We start from the raw sequence: 16,111 nt of genomic DNA on the forward strand, positions 1-16,111 counted from the left end.
ATTTAACCATAGTAATAATCATTGAAAGCATGTTGCATCATTTGTATTATGTAAAATTAATATTTTAGAATGTTACAAAGCACATTACATTTTAATTATTTTTTTTGGATCAAAAGCCATAAGTGTATTTACCCATTTTAACTCGAGGAAACATGAACAAGAATAAACCAAAGCAAAACCAAAAATGCATTCCTGTTTAAAGATGTTCTTGTTAGAGAATGAATAATAAAAAAAAAAAAATAGCTTTGAACCCTCCTAAATGTGAATATATTGAAAAATATGTAATGTAACTAAATATACAGTAATGAATATGATTTATACATTGGATTAAAATGTAGTGATTTAAACTTTTTATTTATTGTCATTGTGCTTGTTGCAACAAAGTTGAGGCAAGATCTATGCCCAGTGGTCACGTTTATTAACAATTCAGATCAAAACAAAAGTGCAGGAGAATAAATTGAGCGTCAGCGTCAGTTCTGGCAGGCCAGGTAGTCAAGATGCTGCTAATGCTATTTGCTAACAACACTGTCCCGTCAGCTGATCTGCTTCAGCTGAGCTGCATTAGCTGGTTAACTCCCCTCGCTGCTCAATGGCCAAAGCTCAAACAAGGCGCCCTATTTAAAACGCATTCAGTTGCTCATACATGCTTGCTGCTCGCTTCTGCTGCCCGCCACCTCCCCAGCTCCTCCTTATGCATAACGTGGCATTTGCTTTATGTCATGTTGCCTGCTCTGTTCACAGGGGGATATTTTAGCTCTCACAGTCCTAAAACTGTGTGAGCGTTCCCTAATGCTGCTGCTGCTGTCCTCTGACTCTCTGCTATTTCATGGTGCTCATGAAAGGTCAGAGGACTCCCTGAACAGAGCCATACCGCCAAATTTAAATTCAGGAACATCAACTTGTTTGCAATCTATTCAATAAAAATTCTTAATTATTTTATTGTCTGTGTGTTCTTGACTTAATGGACCTGACAGAACTAACTTAATGTAGACAAGAACACACACATTACAAACTGAGGGCCATAAAAACACAGACAAAACAGCTAAACCAGGGCTGCCAGCTATCTGGCACTCAGCGTGAGACTTACAATGACACTGTTCTCGTGCCTTCAGGCCACACATACATTATGAAACAGTCTCAGCTTTCAAATTTTACGAAATTATTACAAAATTATTACAAAATTATTACAAAATTATTACAAAATTATTACAAAATTATTTCAAAATTATTATGAAATTGTAAATACATGTGATGTATAAGATAGCTGTAGAGCCTCAGGTCAGGTGGCACGCGAACTGATCTCTTCCTTTTTACTAGAGTAGTTAGTAAAAATGGATCAATCAGTGTTTCAACTGTGGAAAGATGTCAATAAAACAGCTGGAGAACAATGTCATAACGTGATATTTAGCCTACCTCAGGAAAGCCATCCAAAATCTAGTGATGCATGATTGATTTTGCATCAAGTCTGAACTGGAATTCGGAGGTTCTTATGTGCTCAATTTTTAACAGAACTGGTGCTGGTTATTGTGCAAGAGGTGGTGAAACAGCTGCTCCGCCAGGGGAACCAATGACCAGTAAAGATGCTGTAACTGACAAGGTTAGGCAACCTGCCCACAAAGCACATTCTTCTTTTACCAGTCTTTCAATGTTTATTTATTTTTCATGTTTATGAGTGTACATCCTGTTTTTGAGGCAAACGATTAATTAATGTATGATTTGTTCTAAATATTTAAGTTGAATTTAATTAATTTAATCTAGTTTGTTTATGGTTGCAAATAAAAATAAATTAGAAACCAGTGTGTGGGTTTACAATTTTTTGGCGGGTTTCTAATTTCTTTTACATTTTATTTTTCAAGAAATTACTTTTGTATAAGGCATACTTTTATAGTTTTCATAGCTCATGAAATAAACACATAAATAAATACATTTAAAGTTTTCAGCTTCATTCGAAGCCTACATTTAAGTCTCTTCACTGCGTTCTCCCATCTCTCTCTGGAAAACCCAGCGTATCTATTTCAGTCTGCCCATCCCCCACACACAGCTCACAAGGAGTAACTCGGAACATGATGGCGTCCATGAAGATATTCAACAGGTAAGCACAGCAAGCTGCTTCATCCTCTTTAGAGCACTTTTATACGTTTTAACGTTGTATTGTCGTGACTCTTCATCTTAAGAAGACCGACTGGCTAAAGTAAGTAAGTTACTTACTACTGTAGTAAGTTACATAATTTGTGTCACGTAGAAACGACAAGCCAACGCGACATTGCCGTTGCATTTACTCAGAGACTTTTTTTTTAATCAGCGGGAGTAGTTGTGCTCAGAGTACACGACAGTTTTGTCAGTGGAAAAGTCATTTATATTTTTGTGAGTTTTCTCATATTTTGACATAGACAAGCATGTCCCGCGCAATTTTTGATATTTATCAGTGAGGAGACTGACTGACTCCACTAACCGTCATTCAGACGGCAAAAACTAAAGAAATAGGTAATACAAGCTGACATATTCTTTTATTTATTATGCTGTGAGTAAACCACAGAAAATTTATATTTTTCAGTTTTCTCATTTTAGCGTAGACAAACGTGTCCCGCGCAATTTTGGATATATCCGTGAGGAGACTATCATCCACCGACCTTCATTCACATGGCAACAACTACAGAAATAGGTAATACAAGCTGACCTATTCCTTTATTTATTATGCTGTGAGTAAACCACATTTTTTGACAGTGTAAAACTAATTAATATTTTGTGTGTTTTCTCACATTTTGGCATAGACAAACGTGTCCCTTGGGCAATTTTGGATATATATCGGTGAGGAGACTATCATCCACCGACCGTCATTCACACGAAAAAAACTAAATAAAAAAGGTATTACAAGCTGACATATTCCCTTATTTATAATGCTGTGAGTAAACTACAGTTTTGTCAGTGGAAGATTAATTAATATTTTTGTGTTTTCTCACGTATTTGCATAGACAAACGTGTCCCGTGCAATTTAGGGTCTATATCAGTGAGGAGAATGACTGATTATCCTCCACATCGACTGTCATTCACGCAGCAAAAACTAAAGAAAAAGGTACTACAAACTGACCTATTATTTATTATGCTGTGAGTAAATTTCATTTTTGTCAGTGTTTTTTTTTTCTTTTTCTTTACAGTTCAGCATAGACAAACATGTCCCGCGCATTTTTGGATCTATATCAGTGAGAAGTCTGACTGACTATCCTCCACCGACTGTCATTCACATGGCAAGAACTAAAGAAAAAGGTAATTTCCCAGGGAAAGCAAGAACTGAGAACTGCTAAGAATGTAAAATGTGTACCTTGAAATACAATGTAAGTCGCTTTGGATCGCTAATGTAATACAAGCTGAGATATAAAGGGTATGCATTGAGATCACTTTCCCGCAAGTGTAGGATTGAAAATAATCCAAGATATTTGAAATGAACCAAGACATTTGCTTTACTGTTTTCCACCCCTTCTTTCCCCAAGGACCATTTGGAGTTCCTAAAGTTCCTAGAGGTTTCTGATAGTAATCAAGGCCTGTAGGCCAAGATGTGTGTACTTTGGGGGTCGATGAATTGTCACACCTTTAGTACGGTGGGGGAAGTTGTAATTATCTGATTGGTCAGTTTGAATGTCTCACATCTGGGTTTTAGTCACATGGTCAGGAAAGGATAAAAGAAGATTGTAACTGTTGCTCTGTCTCTTTTATGCTCTAGCTCTCTTCTTATTCTCTGGGTCCCTTTCTTGGGGCTCTCTCTTTACCTCCTCTTTTCTCTTACTCTCTACACTCTCTACACTCTCTCTCTCTCTCTCTCTCTCTCTCTCTCTCTCTCTCTCTCTCTCTCTCTCTCTCTCTCTCTCTATCTATCTATCTATCTGGTAACATTTTTCATATATTCTGGGTAAGATTAATTGTATAAGTTATCATCATCTCATACATCTATTTTGTAACTATTTTAAGTAACCATAACCATATTTTGTCATTAAACCTTTTCAATTACAAATAATGTGCTAAATAGTTTTGATTTGGTATTGACTTTGAAGTGCTACATATTGCAATACAATATTGTCACTCTCTATAGCAACGCTCTCCCACATATTAAGCTATTGTAACGGCGCTTATTTCCGTCGTTGTTATAAGTAGCAGTGGGTGGAATAGACAAGAAATGTACATCTACCATCTACTTTCTACCATCTTGCTAATAACGTTTCTTTAGTCATTCGGCAGTCTTGCAGACTGAACCCCTGCAGGAAATCCACCCTTACACCACAACACGCGGTCGGACTGAGAGCTGCAGCGTGACTGGAGTTAACAGGGAAACTGAGAAAACGCGAGTAAAACAAACGATTATCAGTTTAACTCGATATAGTGTTCCTAACAACTTATCAAAGACCCAGTGATCCATGGATATTGACATGCAGCCAGGAATCCTCTTTTCTGACATTTATATGTGCCTGGTTTCAACACATAATACATAAACTAAATTAGCCTGTGAACACTTTATATAAATACAATATAGGTATGTCTAAATCCGGGTGATCACTTGTATCAGTGTTATATATATATATATTAGTGGTGGGCCGTTATCGGCGTTAACGTGCTGCGTTAACGCGAGACTCTTATCGCGTGATAAAAAAAATATCGCCGTTAATCTATTCTCCAAGTTGGGTTGGGAGATGGCTCTATACTACACAAGCTATGATGACGCAATCTACCCGCTGCCGCGAGGTAAACCCGGCTGCAACGCATATTCGTCGTCATCTTAAGTAAACACGGCTGAAAGTGAAAGCTGGTGAAAAAGATCGGTGCAACATCCATTATTTGGACTTGGTTCGGGTTTAAGCCGTCAGACGAGCAGCAGCAAACTATATACAGAGTGTGTGGGGTAACAATTCGGTCAGTTAACACACGACTAATCCGTTCTACCACCTCAAATTCAAAACGAAACATGATATCACTGAATACCAGCGCGCGCGTATTATTCCCATTCCAATATATCCTAGTGGTGTAGCACATAATCTCGATTTTAAGAATCATTGTTGTGTTTCTTTTTAACTGAAAAGACATCAGTTAGACAATATTCTAATTTTAAATTTGGGGTTTCATAAGCTCCAAGCCATAATAAACATTAGACCTACTTAAGTCTCTGCAGCTAGTGTACTTACATTTTATTTATCTGCAAAATTATGTTGTATACTTACAGTTTTGCACAATATATGTTCTCAAAACTACATACACCCTTTAAAAAAAAAATACATTTAGCAGTTGTTTAGCATGGGTCTGTGTAATCTGTTCTGAAATGGTTTTATTATAATATACTGTATATCGTTATCGCAAGAGGCTGCAATGTATATCACAATATAGATTTTAGGCCATATCGCCCATCCCTAATTGATAGCCTATAGTAGTTGATAATAACATAGGCCTACCTAATGTTGCCTACGGACGGTAACAGTACAGTAGTAACCTTTTACAGTCTATGAGTAGAACAGCTTTCTCAAGCAGTTTGTGATGCATTTTGGAAACAGGAGATGAGCCCCTGGTCTAATGCGCCACCTGGCTTGAGAAACCCGTTCTCAAAGACTTACTTTTATAGTCATTATTTGGGTAGCACACATATTCTGAATGCCTTCGGCAGATTCAAATGAGCCATTTTAATCTAGATTAATCTAGATTAATTTCAAAATTAATCTAGATTAATCTAGATAAAAAAAAAATTAATCTATGCCCACCTCTAATATATATATATATATGTAACGATCACCAGCTGGAGTGCCCTCCAGAGCCACCAGAGGGCGCTCCACAATAGACTAGGATCACTTCCTCACAAACTACATATCCCATCATGCCGCTTACCTGGGACTGATTACACAAACACCTGCAGCTCATCCACACTCACCCATATAAACCCTGTTCACTCTCAAGTTCATTGCGAAGTATTGCATTGCCCTGGCTTTCAATTCTGAGCGTTTATTCCTGTGTTTGCTGTTCTCATTTACTGACCTTGGACTGTGTATCTCGACTCCTGATTGTTCTCTGCCTGCCTTGACCTGGATTGTCTATTGATTCCTGATTCTTGCTGCCTGCCTCGACCCTTGCCTGTTCACCTGGTTTGTCTCTGCCTAGCCTGCTTTGCCCTGTCTGCTGTTGTTTAACCCTGCCTGTCTGACCACTCTAATAAAAGCTGCAAATGGATCCCTCCTCGTCCGCTGCATCATTACAGAATACTTCGCCACTACAAGGATCCAGCGGCTTTCCCTGTGAATATCGGCCAGGTTTGGACAATTCACTAATGTTATTAACCCTTAAGCAGGGCTCTCGATCGCTTGAGGATTATAGCCAAGAGTATTTAGATCTCGCCTACTGTTCTGATATGCCGGACTGTGTGCTCATAGATTTCTTTTGTGACGGCATTAATCAGCCGCTTAGATCACGTTTAATCCGTGAGGGTCCCCGTTCATCGCTCAGTCAGTTTATGGATTATGCCTTGTTGACTATTGGTTCAGCGTTCACCGTGGGGGGCACGGAGGAATGCACCATTACTTCCGTGCCTATAATGGCAGCCGCACCAGAGTCTTGTCACGTTTTAGCAGACCGTCCAGAGCCTCGTTACGTCTTAGCAGAATTCCCCGAGCCCCCTACTGTTGAGGGGACGTTTCCAGAGACCGTCCCCGTCACGCCAGCCATCAAGCTAGTCACCGGATCGGTCTATTATCGTCCAGAACTGGTATCCAGTGTGGCTGATTCCCCGCTGAGGTCAGTACGTGTTGCCATAAGGGCCATCGTGCAGGAGTCTCGTCCCGCCGAGACTATCCTGCATAAATCATGTTTCACCGAGACCTTCCTGCCTGAGTATCTTCCTGCCGAGCCTGCACTTCACGCCAGTCCAGCCGAGCCTGCACTTCACGCCAGTCCAGTCGAGCCTGCACTTCACGCCAGTCCAGAGCTGTGTTCACCGCTGGTCCTGCCCAGCACAAAGCTTTCACCGCTGGTCCTGCCCAGCACAAAGCCTTCACCGCTGGTCCTGCCCAGCACAAAGCCTTCACCGCTGGTCCTGCCCAGCACAAAGCCTTCACCGCTGGTCCTGCCCAGCTCAGAGCCCTCTTCGCCGCTGGTCCTGCCCAGCTCAGAGCCCTCTTCGCCGCTGGTCCTGCCCAGCTCAGAGCCCTCTTCGCTGCTGGTCCTGTCCAGTTCAAAGCCCTCTTCGCCGCTGGTCCTACCCAGCTCAAAGCCCTCGCTGCCGCTGGTCCCGTCAAGCTCAGAGCGCACTGATCCTGATCCTGATCCAGAGCCAGAGCTTCACGTCAGTCCTGCCGAGCCAGAGCTTCACGTCAGTCCTGCCGAGCCAGAGCTTCACGTCAGTCCTGCCGAGCCAGAGCCAGAGCTTCACGTCAGTCCTGCCGAGCCAGAGCCAGAGCTTCACGTCAGTCCTGCCGAGCCAGAGCCAGAGCTTCACGTCAGTCCTGCCGAGCCAGAGCTTCACGTCACGTCCGCCCGTCCAGAGTCTCGTCCCGCCGAGACTGAATCTGTTCCTGAGCCTGAGCCTGATACTGAGCCTGAATCTGATCCTGATACTGAGCCTGAATCTGTTCCTCTTCCTCTTTCGGCGCCTGTGTCTTCGGACAAGATGGCCGACTCCACGCCTGTGTCTTCGGACAAGATGGCCGACTCCACGCCTGTGTCTTCGGACAAGATGGCCGACTCCACGCCTGTGTCTTCGGACAAGATGGCCGACTCCACGCCTGTGTCTTCGGACAAGATGGCCGACTCCACGCCTGTGTCTTCGGACAAGATGGCCGACTCCACGCCTGTGTCCTCGGACAAGATGGCCGACTCCACGCCTGTGTCTTCGGACAAGATGGCCGACTCCACGTCTGTGTCTTCGGACAAGATGGTCGAATCCATGCCTGTGTCTTCGGACAGGAGGACCGCCACCGAGCCAGTGTCTCCGGACGAGATGGCCACTGCCACGTTGCCTGAGGCCTCAGCAGAGATAGCTGTTGCCACGGTGTCTGTTCCTGAGCCGGTGTCTGTTTCTGTTCCTGTTCCGGTGTCTGTTCCTGAGCGGGTGCCTGTTCTTTTCCCGTGGCCGCCCTGGTCGCCGGCACAGCCTGCTCCGCCCTGGTCGCCGGTACAGTCTGCTCCGCCCCAGCCTGCTCCGCCCTGGTCGCCGGCACAGCCTGCTCCGCCCCAGCCTGCTCCGCCCTGGTCGCCGGCACAGCCTGCTCCGCCCTGGCCTTCCGTCCTGCTGCAGTCTCTTGGTCCTCTTCTGCTCCAGGGACCTGGACCACCATCCCGCCCCCAGATCCGCCTCCGTGCCACCTCCCACCCGGTCAGTTTTGGAGCGTCTGGAAGCCGCTCTTTGGGGGGGGGGGGCTATGTAACGATCACCAGCTGGAGTGCCCTCCAGAGCCACCAGAGGGCGCTCCACAATAGACTAGGATCACTTCCTCACAAACTACATATCCCATCATGCCGCTTACCTGGGACTGATTACACAAACACCTGCAGCTCATCCACACTCACCCATATAAACCCTGTTCACTCTCAAGTTCATTGCGAAGTATTGCATTGCCCTGGCTTTCAATTCCGAGCGTTTATTCCTGTGTTTGCTGTTCTCATTTACTGACCTTGGACTGTGTATCTCGACTCCTGATTGTTCTCTGCCTGCCTTGACCTGGATTGTCTATTGATTCCTGATTCTTGCTGCCTGCCTCGACCCTTGCCTGTTCACCTGGTTTGTCTCTGCCTAGCCTGCTTTGCCCTGTCTGCTGTTGTTTAACCCTGCCTGTCTGACCACTCTAATAAAAGCTGCAAATGGATCCCTCCTCGTCCGCTGCATCATTACACACATATATATATATATATATATATATATATATATATATATATCATCATATCATCTAGCTCTAAAACTTGTATAGTGTTTTGTCAGTGTTTATTTAAAAATGTCCAGTTATTCAGAATATACGATGGTAAATGTTTAATGATCGAACAAATTGATTAAACAAATCGAACAGAAAAACAGATCGAACAAATCAGAAAAAGACTTTTAATACAGTATTGCTTTCAATAAAAAAACAACAATGAAAATGTAAAACAACACTAAAATTAATTACGTTTGAAACCCCATCGCACATTTCAAGGTTTAAATAAAGTGTCGGGACAGTTTATTTATTTAAAACAGGGTTGCATCGAGTTTAGAGTTTATTCCCTTTGCGATGCAAAATAAGAAACACAGAATCTTATTGCGACATTTAAAATTTGTATTGCCACAGAAATTGCAGCTAAGTTAAACAATTAAAACGGTGCAAAACTAAAATAGTTCAAAGCAACGTAAATTAAGAACAGCCGTTTTTCTTTGCCTCTCTCTCGCGCTGGATCTCTTTTTAGTAAGTTTCTTTTGTCTCCCTCACTACGCGTGCCGGGTCTCTCTCGAAATTAAACATTTCAGGGTAAAAACACACCATACAGCTGATAATACTGTATATCGCTGCGTGTCATTGACACAAATCACGAAAGAAAAAACTGTAACAAATAGCCTTTGCTTCAAAGACACAGCATGCCTTGCTGAATTCACCTTACAATAAAACGAGGTTGATCGTGAATTAAAGCACTCTGTATCTGCTGCTCACTCCCATTCTTTCATGGCATGAACGCGTTTCGTCAACAGTTCATGTTTAGATAATGCCAGATTGTTTACAATCATACACACACTGCTCACACACTCTAAAACTCTACAAAACCAGTTGAAACAACTGGTTTGAAAACTTCAATTGAAATTGTGTGTGGAAAACCTTTAAATACGATAAATAAAACTACAATATTTATAATTTAATAAGATGTAGGGCCTACATTTGGACATTTTGAGATTTATCCTTAAAATAATTTTGCCTTTGCCTGCTCATCAGGCTGGCTAGTCGACACTCTCCATATGAAAGACGGGAACATTAACACCTCTTGTCCTGCACCCCCACGATAAAGCCACTGAACTGCCTTCTCCAAACCCCCCACAGGCTATCTGAGTTTGAGACTGGCTTAAAACAGAGAAGTTGCAATTCACACTTAAAGCAGCACTCAGTAGCTTCGGGACTTCTTCGCTGTATTCTCGCTTTTTGCTCGCAGGTTTCTCTCTAGAGCTCCCCCCACAGCTTCGGAATAGATATTTGACAACACTGTTGTAAAAACTCGTTGTTGATTCTCAGACACCAGAGGCTAGTAGATCAACGACATCAAAGCAGATGGGACGTTCTTTAAAACGTCTTCTTCATTCGGGTTCGGACAGCGTGAGGGAGCGCAATAATGACAGCATTTTAGCAGATTTCTTTTGGCCGTAAAGCAATTGTTTACATCGCGAGACCTGATATCACGCGAGACTTCCTGACGCAGCGGCCGGTGGCCCGCCGGCTCAAAGTTGCAAGTGCGTATTTTCCGCTCACGGGCACCAGGGGGGTGCGAAACGACCACCATTCAACCCGAAATAAGTAATATAACCATTCCAATGACTCCGAAGCTGTTCAGTTAAGGTAAAAAAAGTTACTTAGTTCACCTTTAAATCGCTATTCTAGACATTCGCATTAGGCTATTTAAGTGTTGATAATGATAATTATATGATAATTCAATAATTTAGGCTACATGTAATAATATTTCTGTCATAAATGTTTATTACTAAATGTTTCATTATTTCAATAATTGAAGAATTAAAACCCTACTTCAGTTTGGGCCAGCTTTTTCCAAGCAAAACTAAATACAATCTTCAAATGCAGGTTCATTTGTTGTAATGAACAAAATGTTCAACTCAATATTAAATTCTACAGGGATCTTTGAATCCTTACAACCTGGGGCCCGTTCTTCGTACGTCGCTAACTCAGTTAGCTGGATTTGATTGTTGACGATTTGGCATGATCTTGGATTGTTTGGTTCTTCAACGCTCATCCTGGACTTGCTGTCATAGCAACAGGTGCGCAATCTTAAACCTGCTCGGGAGCAGGCTTATTTCATGTTAACAGGATTAGACTGCGGCTTCATAAGCGGAGCTGATACGGGAAGTCCAGCGCAGCGCGATAGTGCACTTTCTGAGATTTATATTTTTTCTCGTGACTCGTGAGATTGTCGTTTACATTATTAATTCGTTGGAAACGCACATTTATTTTCGACTTGTCGGAGTCGGGCTTTAACTACAGCACAAACTGTTTGCATTGCCCTAAGATTATTTGCGAGTGGCTCTTTCCTAAACACTATTGGAGATGCGGAGAACTTGATGGAAAGTGCTGTCTGTCGTGTCATTCGGAGTTTACCTGGCGCTTTTAGGTTTAAAATTTTTTTTTTTTTTTTTTTGTGCTATTTCCAAGCCACTAATTAAGACCTAATGTTGTAAAGCAGTTTTTTTTTTAAGCAGTTGTTTTTAAGGCTATCATCATTTTTTTATGAAGATCATGCAATCATGACCATTGCCGATTACAGTATATGTCACTCAGGCTTCACTAACGTGATTGGTACCATAGACTATAGGCTAGACCATAGACTGCCATCAAGGACTCAATGAAGGGGATTATGTGAACAGAAAGGGGGTTCACAATGTAAATGTGCAGCCCAGTTACTATTGTGATTCTTAATATTCCAGATTAGTAATATTATATCAAATAAAAAAAAAAGGCAGTTGACTAAAATCTTCCATATCACAAATGTGAAAGCAAAATGGCCAGGATCTGTGCATGACTTAAGAATTTTCAGAGATTCACATTTATGCACATTATTTGAAAGTGGTAAGAAAAGTTCCACAATTAAATATCAAGCTCACTGTATTACATACACTTATGCTGATCCTAACAGAACTGCATTTCTTAATAGGTGATTATGACATGTTCCTGCAGACAGTATGACCCCATTCCCTGACCCAAACCAGTTATGCAGCTCTAGCCAGGACAAGGGCACACAATGAAATGAACTTTGGCTAAAGGGAAGATTTCAGTGTCTGATAAGTCTGAGGGGTTGCACACCTGACAGGGCCTGTGACATTGTTGCATGTGCCATATTACACAATATTGCCAAAAAAAAACAAAAAAAAAAAAAACTTTTCATTAAATGTTTAATAAAAGACAAATGTACTTAGTTCCTTGAGTTTTATTTCAATTGTTCTTTGTAAAGAAAAGCCAGTGGTCAAGTGCCTGCAACAAGAGATATTAGACACATGCCTCATGCAACAAATAAAAAGGAACAGTTGGCTCTACACTGCCCACCTGTAGGCCTATGTGTCCTCTGTCTGTGCAGACTCTTCTGTAGGCCTTTCTGTAGATGTGGAATCCTGCAACTTATAGTGCAGCCATAAAGCATACAAGTATAAATGAAGTAAAGTTATTTATGCACTTGCAGGTAGGCTAGTTCCTCCATATGACAGTTATCTGAGAGGGTTTATTCACTGTCCAGTGCAATGGAAACAAATGGACATTACAAAGTCTTATACTTTCTTTCCTTTGGAAAGTTAGAAAATGTCCATCTTTCTGCACATATTTCAGCCACCACTTTCTTGGGAACAGATACAAGTGTTGGTGTATTATGTAAAAGTGCACAAAAGAGGAAAACACAATGTCATTACAATGAACTACACTCTGGAAAAATGCTCATGGCAAAATATTTGTACATTAACATAAGTTTATCAGTTTTCACTTTCACAAGTCAAAGCAATTCATCATTACTCAAGATTTAACAGTTGAAATGACTATACAGCCTTAATGCAGCAAAAAATATTTTACAGTGTAGGCTACTAAGATCTTCTTTTTTTTTTGCCTTTTTCTTGGTTGCTTTTATAAACAGACAACCTATAAGAGACTATAATATAACAAAAAATAATTACCATTATGTAGAATATTTTTGTACTTCACTTTTATTTGTTCCCATGTTCTATTGTGGTGACTCTGACATTACAATGAACAAAGTAATTACGCAATTATTAAAATACAAAAATATAGGCTAATAAGTGATAAAAACATCTAACATGGCCACTTCTAACGGATTTAAATTGTCTGCTACTTTTTACCAGCCCTCTCTCCTGGCTTTTGCAGACTTTGAGGTGTTCCCTGGCGTTTTAATTAAACATTAAAATTCTGAATAAACTTCGACTATTAGTTCTTGCTCTGCTGAGGGGGAAAAACTGAGCGCGCTCTTTGGCCACGCTGAACAGCCAATAGCAGCGTTGCTGATCAATGTTTCTACTATCGATACATGTCCCCTTTTCAACCAGCGCATGAACGTGCAATTATCTCAGATAACTCAATCCAGCTATACCAATCATATCCGGCAGGTGTGTTCGAAGAACCGAGTTAGCCAGATCATGATTACCACGATGATATCATCTTGGATGTCTCATTTGATCTCGGATGTTTTAAGCAACGTACGAAGAACGGGCCCCAGGGTGCGATTTGTGAATACATTTTTTTTATTTTTTTATTCAAATAAATCTCGAACCACAGTGCTTCGTGCTGCTGTTAAACTAAACAACATTTATAGAATAATTATGAACTTAAATGAAACAATATCGCAACATTGACAAATACATTTATTTGATCTGTTTTTACAATTTAATTCAGGGCGATTTAGCCTACATTTAATTAGAGCAAGATTTTCACCCTTTCCTTGTCCTTTTTTTCTCATTGGGAAGCGCTCACATGATAGCTAAACATGTTTGAGTAGATCCTCTGTACCTCTCGGTTTCATATGGATTACATAATCAGGCTTTAGACATAGCCGATTTCGTATAGTGACTGAGCTGAGGCAAGTGGCTTTCGGTTCATTTTTGTGACGCGCAGTTCCCGGAGATAGAGACGACAGACAAACTTTTGTCATTAGCCTAATATGAATAAAAGTTTACAGTTTTGAACGATGTAGGCTACTCTACTCTTATTTGTATGACCGAAAAATTACAGAGTAGCCTATAAATCCAAATGAACGCGCCGCCGCGTTTGTCAAACACTAATTCAACATGCCAGAATAAAACCCGACTTTAGAACAATGCATAGCCCCACTCGTCGTGGTGTGCCAAAACACTTAATTATAAACTCCAATTTTTCATTCAAAACAATCTCAAAACGCTTTGTGACATTTTGAAAAGCCGTGCATGCATTACTGCCACTGGAACCACAAACTCAACTGAAACGCTAGTCCTGATTTTATTGTTTGTCGTTTAAACGTGTGTGTTGCATATCTTTATTTTATATATTTAATATGGTCTATTGAAGTAGCATTGATTATGATTGAGATCAAATATATATATATATATATTTTTTTTTTTTTTTTTTTTTTTTTTACAGAACAGAACAGCTTTTGAGATTACGATTGGAATTATTATACAGATGTAAAGTCATTCTGTTGTAAAATATTTGTTCCTCAGTGTAAAATGGAAATGCATGTTCATTTTATAAATATAAGAAACAAACTTTATGGTGTAACAGAGTTTTAGAACTCTCTCTGCATCAATAATAGGCTATACAATGCCTTAATAGGCTAATATAAAAATTACAGTAGTCCATGTTGGTTCGGGATTTGAACCAGTGTCATCTAAATGATCGAAACACAAGTTCTACCACTCGGCCATGAATTTACTCTCTGAGAAATGCCCAAACGTTCGTTTCTCCAGTGTGTGTTCGCTCACACAAGCGAGTAGCGCTCTTCATTCGTCTCGTTCCTCAATACTAGAATAGTAAAAATAATCAGCTTCATTGCACATAATTTATTTTGGTTTGTTATTTTTGTTATTAATTTGTTTTTTGTTTTTGTTATCGCACTGCTCTCCCGGGGAATAGACTTCTGTTGCCCACCGACGTCTAGGCCTACAATATGAAATATAGGCTATATTGTTCTCATCTCTATTTTTAACTTTTTATTCTATTTTTCTGTCCTTAAAAAAAATAGATTCTGTTGACAATATTTGTAGTATTCATCCTTACTGTTAATTGACATTAAACCCCACTTACATTTCAAAATGCGGCAATGCTGCTGTTTTGCACAATATCCCTTTGCGCCACCTGGCGGTCATTTCGCGAATGACTTTGAAATGCGACTGGTTTATTTTTGCCGCGGCGGTAATAGGCATTCTGGTTGACTACCTACTGTAACTGCAGTCACTCCGGCCGATGGTGACGTCACACGCATAACCTCAATTCTAGCATTTATGCTGTGAGTAAACCACTTTAGTCAGTGGATTTTTTATTTTATTTTTTATTCACAGTTCGGCAGACAGACGTCCTGTGCAATTTTGTATATTTGACAGATGGACTGACTGACCATCTTTCACCACATTCATGCCTGAGAATCTTTTGTAAAATAAATGCTTTTTCAATAAGTACTGTTAATAATGGCATCCTTTTCTTTCATCATTGCTTTATACCAATGTTTTTCCCTTGTCTTATATAACTTTTATTAATTTGAGTTACTTAAATCATTTACGGCAATCGGTTTCCTCAAACCAGTTGTTTAGACTTGATTAGATTTATTAAATGAACTCAAACCAGTTTAAATTAATGGAATGAACTTAACATATTCAAGTCATATATACTCAAAATGATTGACTAAACCAACACTAAATTGAGTGAATATGACTCAATATATATAAGTTCACAATACTCATATGTATTTGTTTTTAAACTTAAATTGTTTGAAGCAATCAGTTTCCTCAATCAGTTTGAGTTGAGTTAACTTATTGGGTTTTACAGTGTGTTTGAACCATAGACTGTAAAAAATATGGACAAAGCGTCTGTGACGTCACCCATAGACTTCTGAAGAACGGTTTTGAGGCCGTTTATGGGGGGTATGGGCGGCGCCATATTTCAATACAAATGTTCAGAAAGGATAACTTACAGGTATGATGTGTTGTGTCAGATCATGGCCGAGACGTCAAATTTCAGGAATTCCACTCGGCGCAGCCTATGCTCGTTGTCAGCTGTCAATCAAGCTGTCAATCGCGCCCTTATTTGTCATACATTTTATATCTAAATACGATCTAAACTAACGAGTTAGAAAAAATTCACCCCCCTCACAGTTGTCAGGCACTCGGAACCTATCGAAAAATACAATAAAAGTCCATGGGACCAACCTGTAAAAACATGAATTTATG

The sequence above is a fragment of the Leuciscus leuciscus genome (genome assembly GCF_965113295.1).
Source record: "Leuciscus leuciscus genome assembly, chromosome: 2".
Taxonomy (NCBI): domain Eukaryota; kingdom Metazoa; phylum Chordata; class Actinopteri; order Cypriniformes; family Leuciscidae; genus Leuciscus; species Leuciscus leuciscus.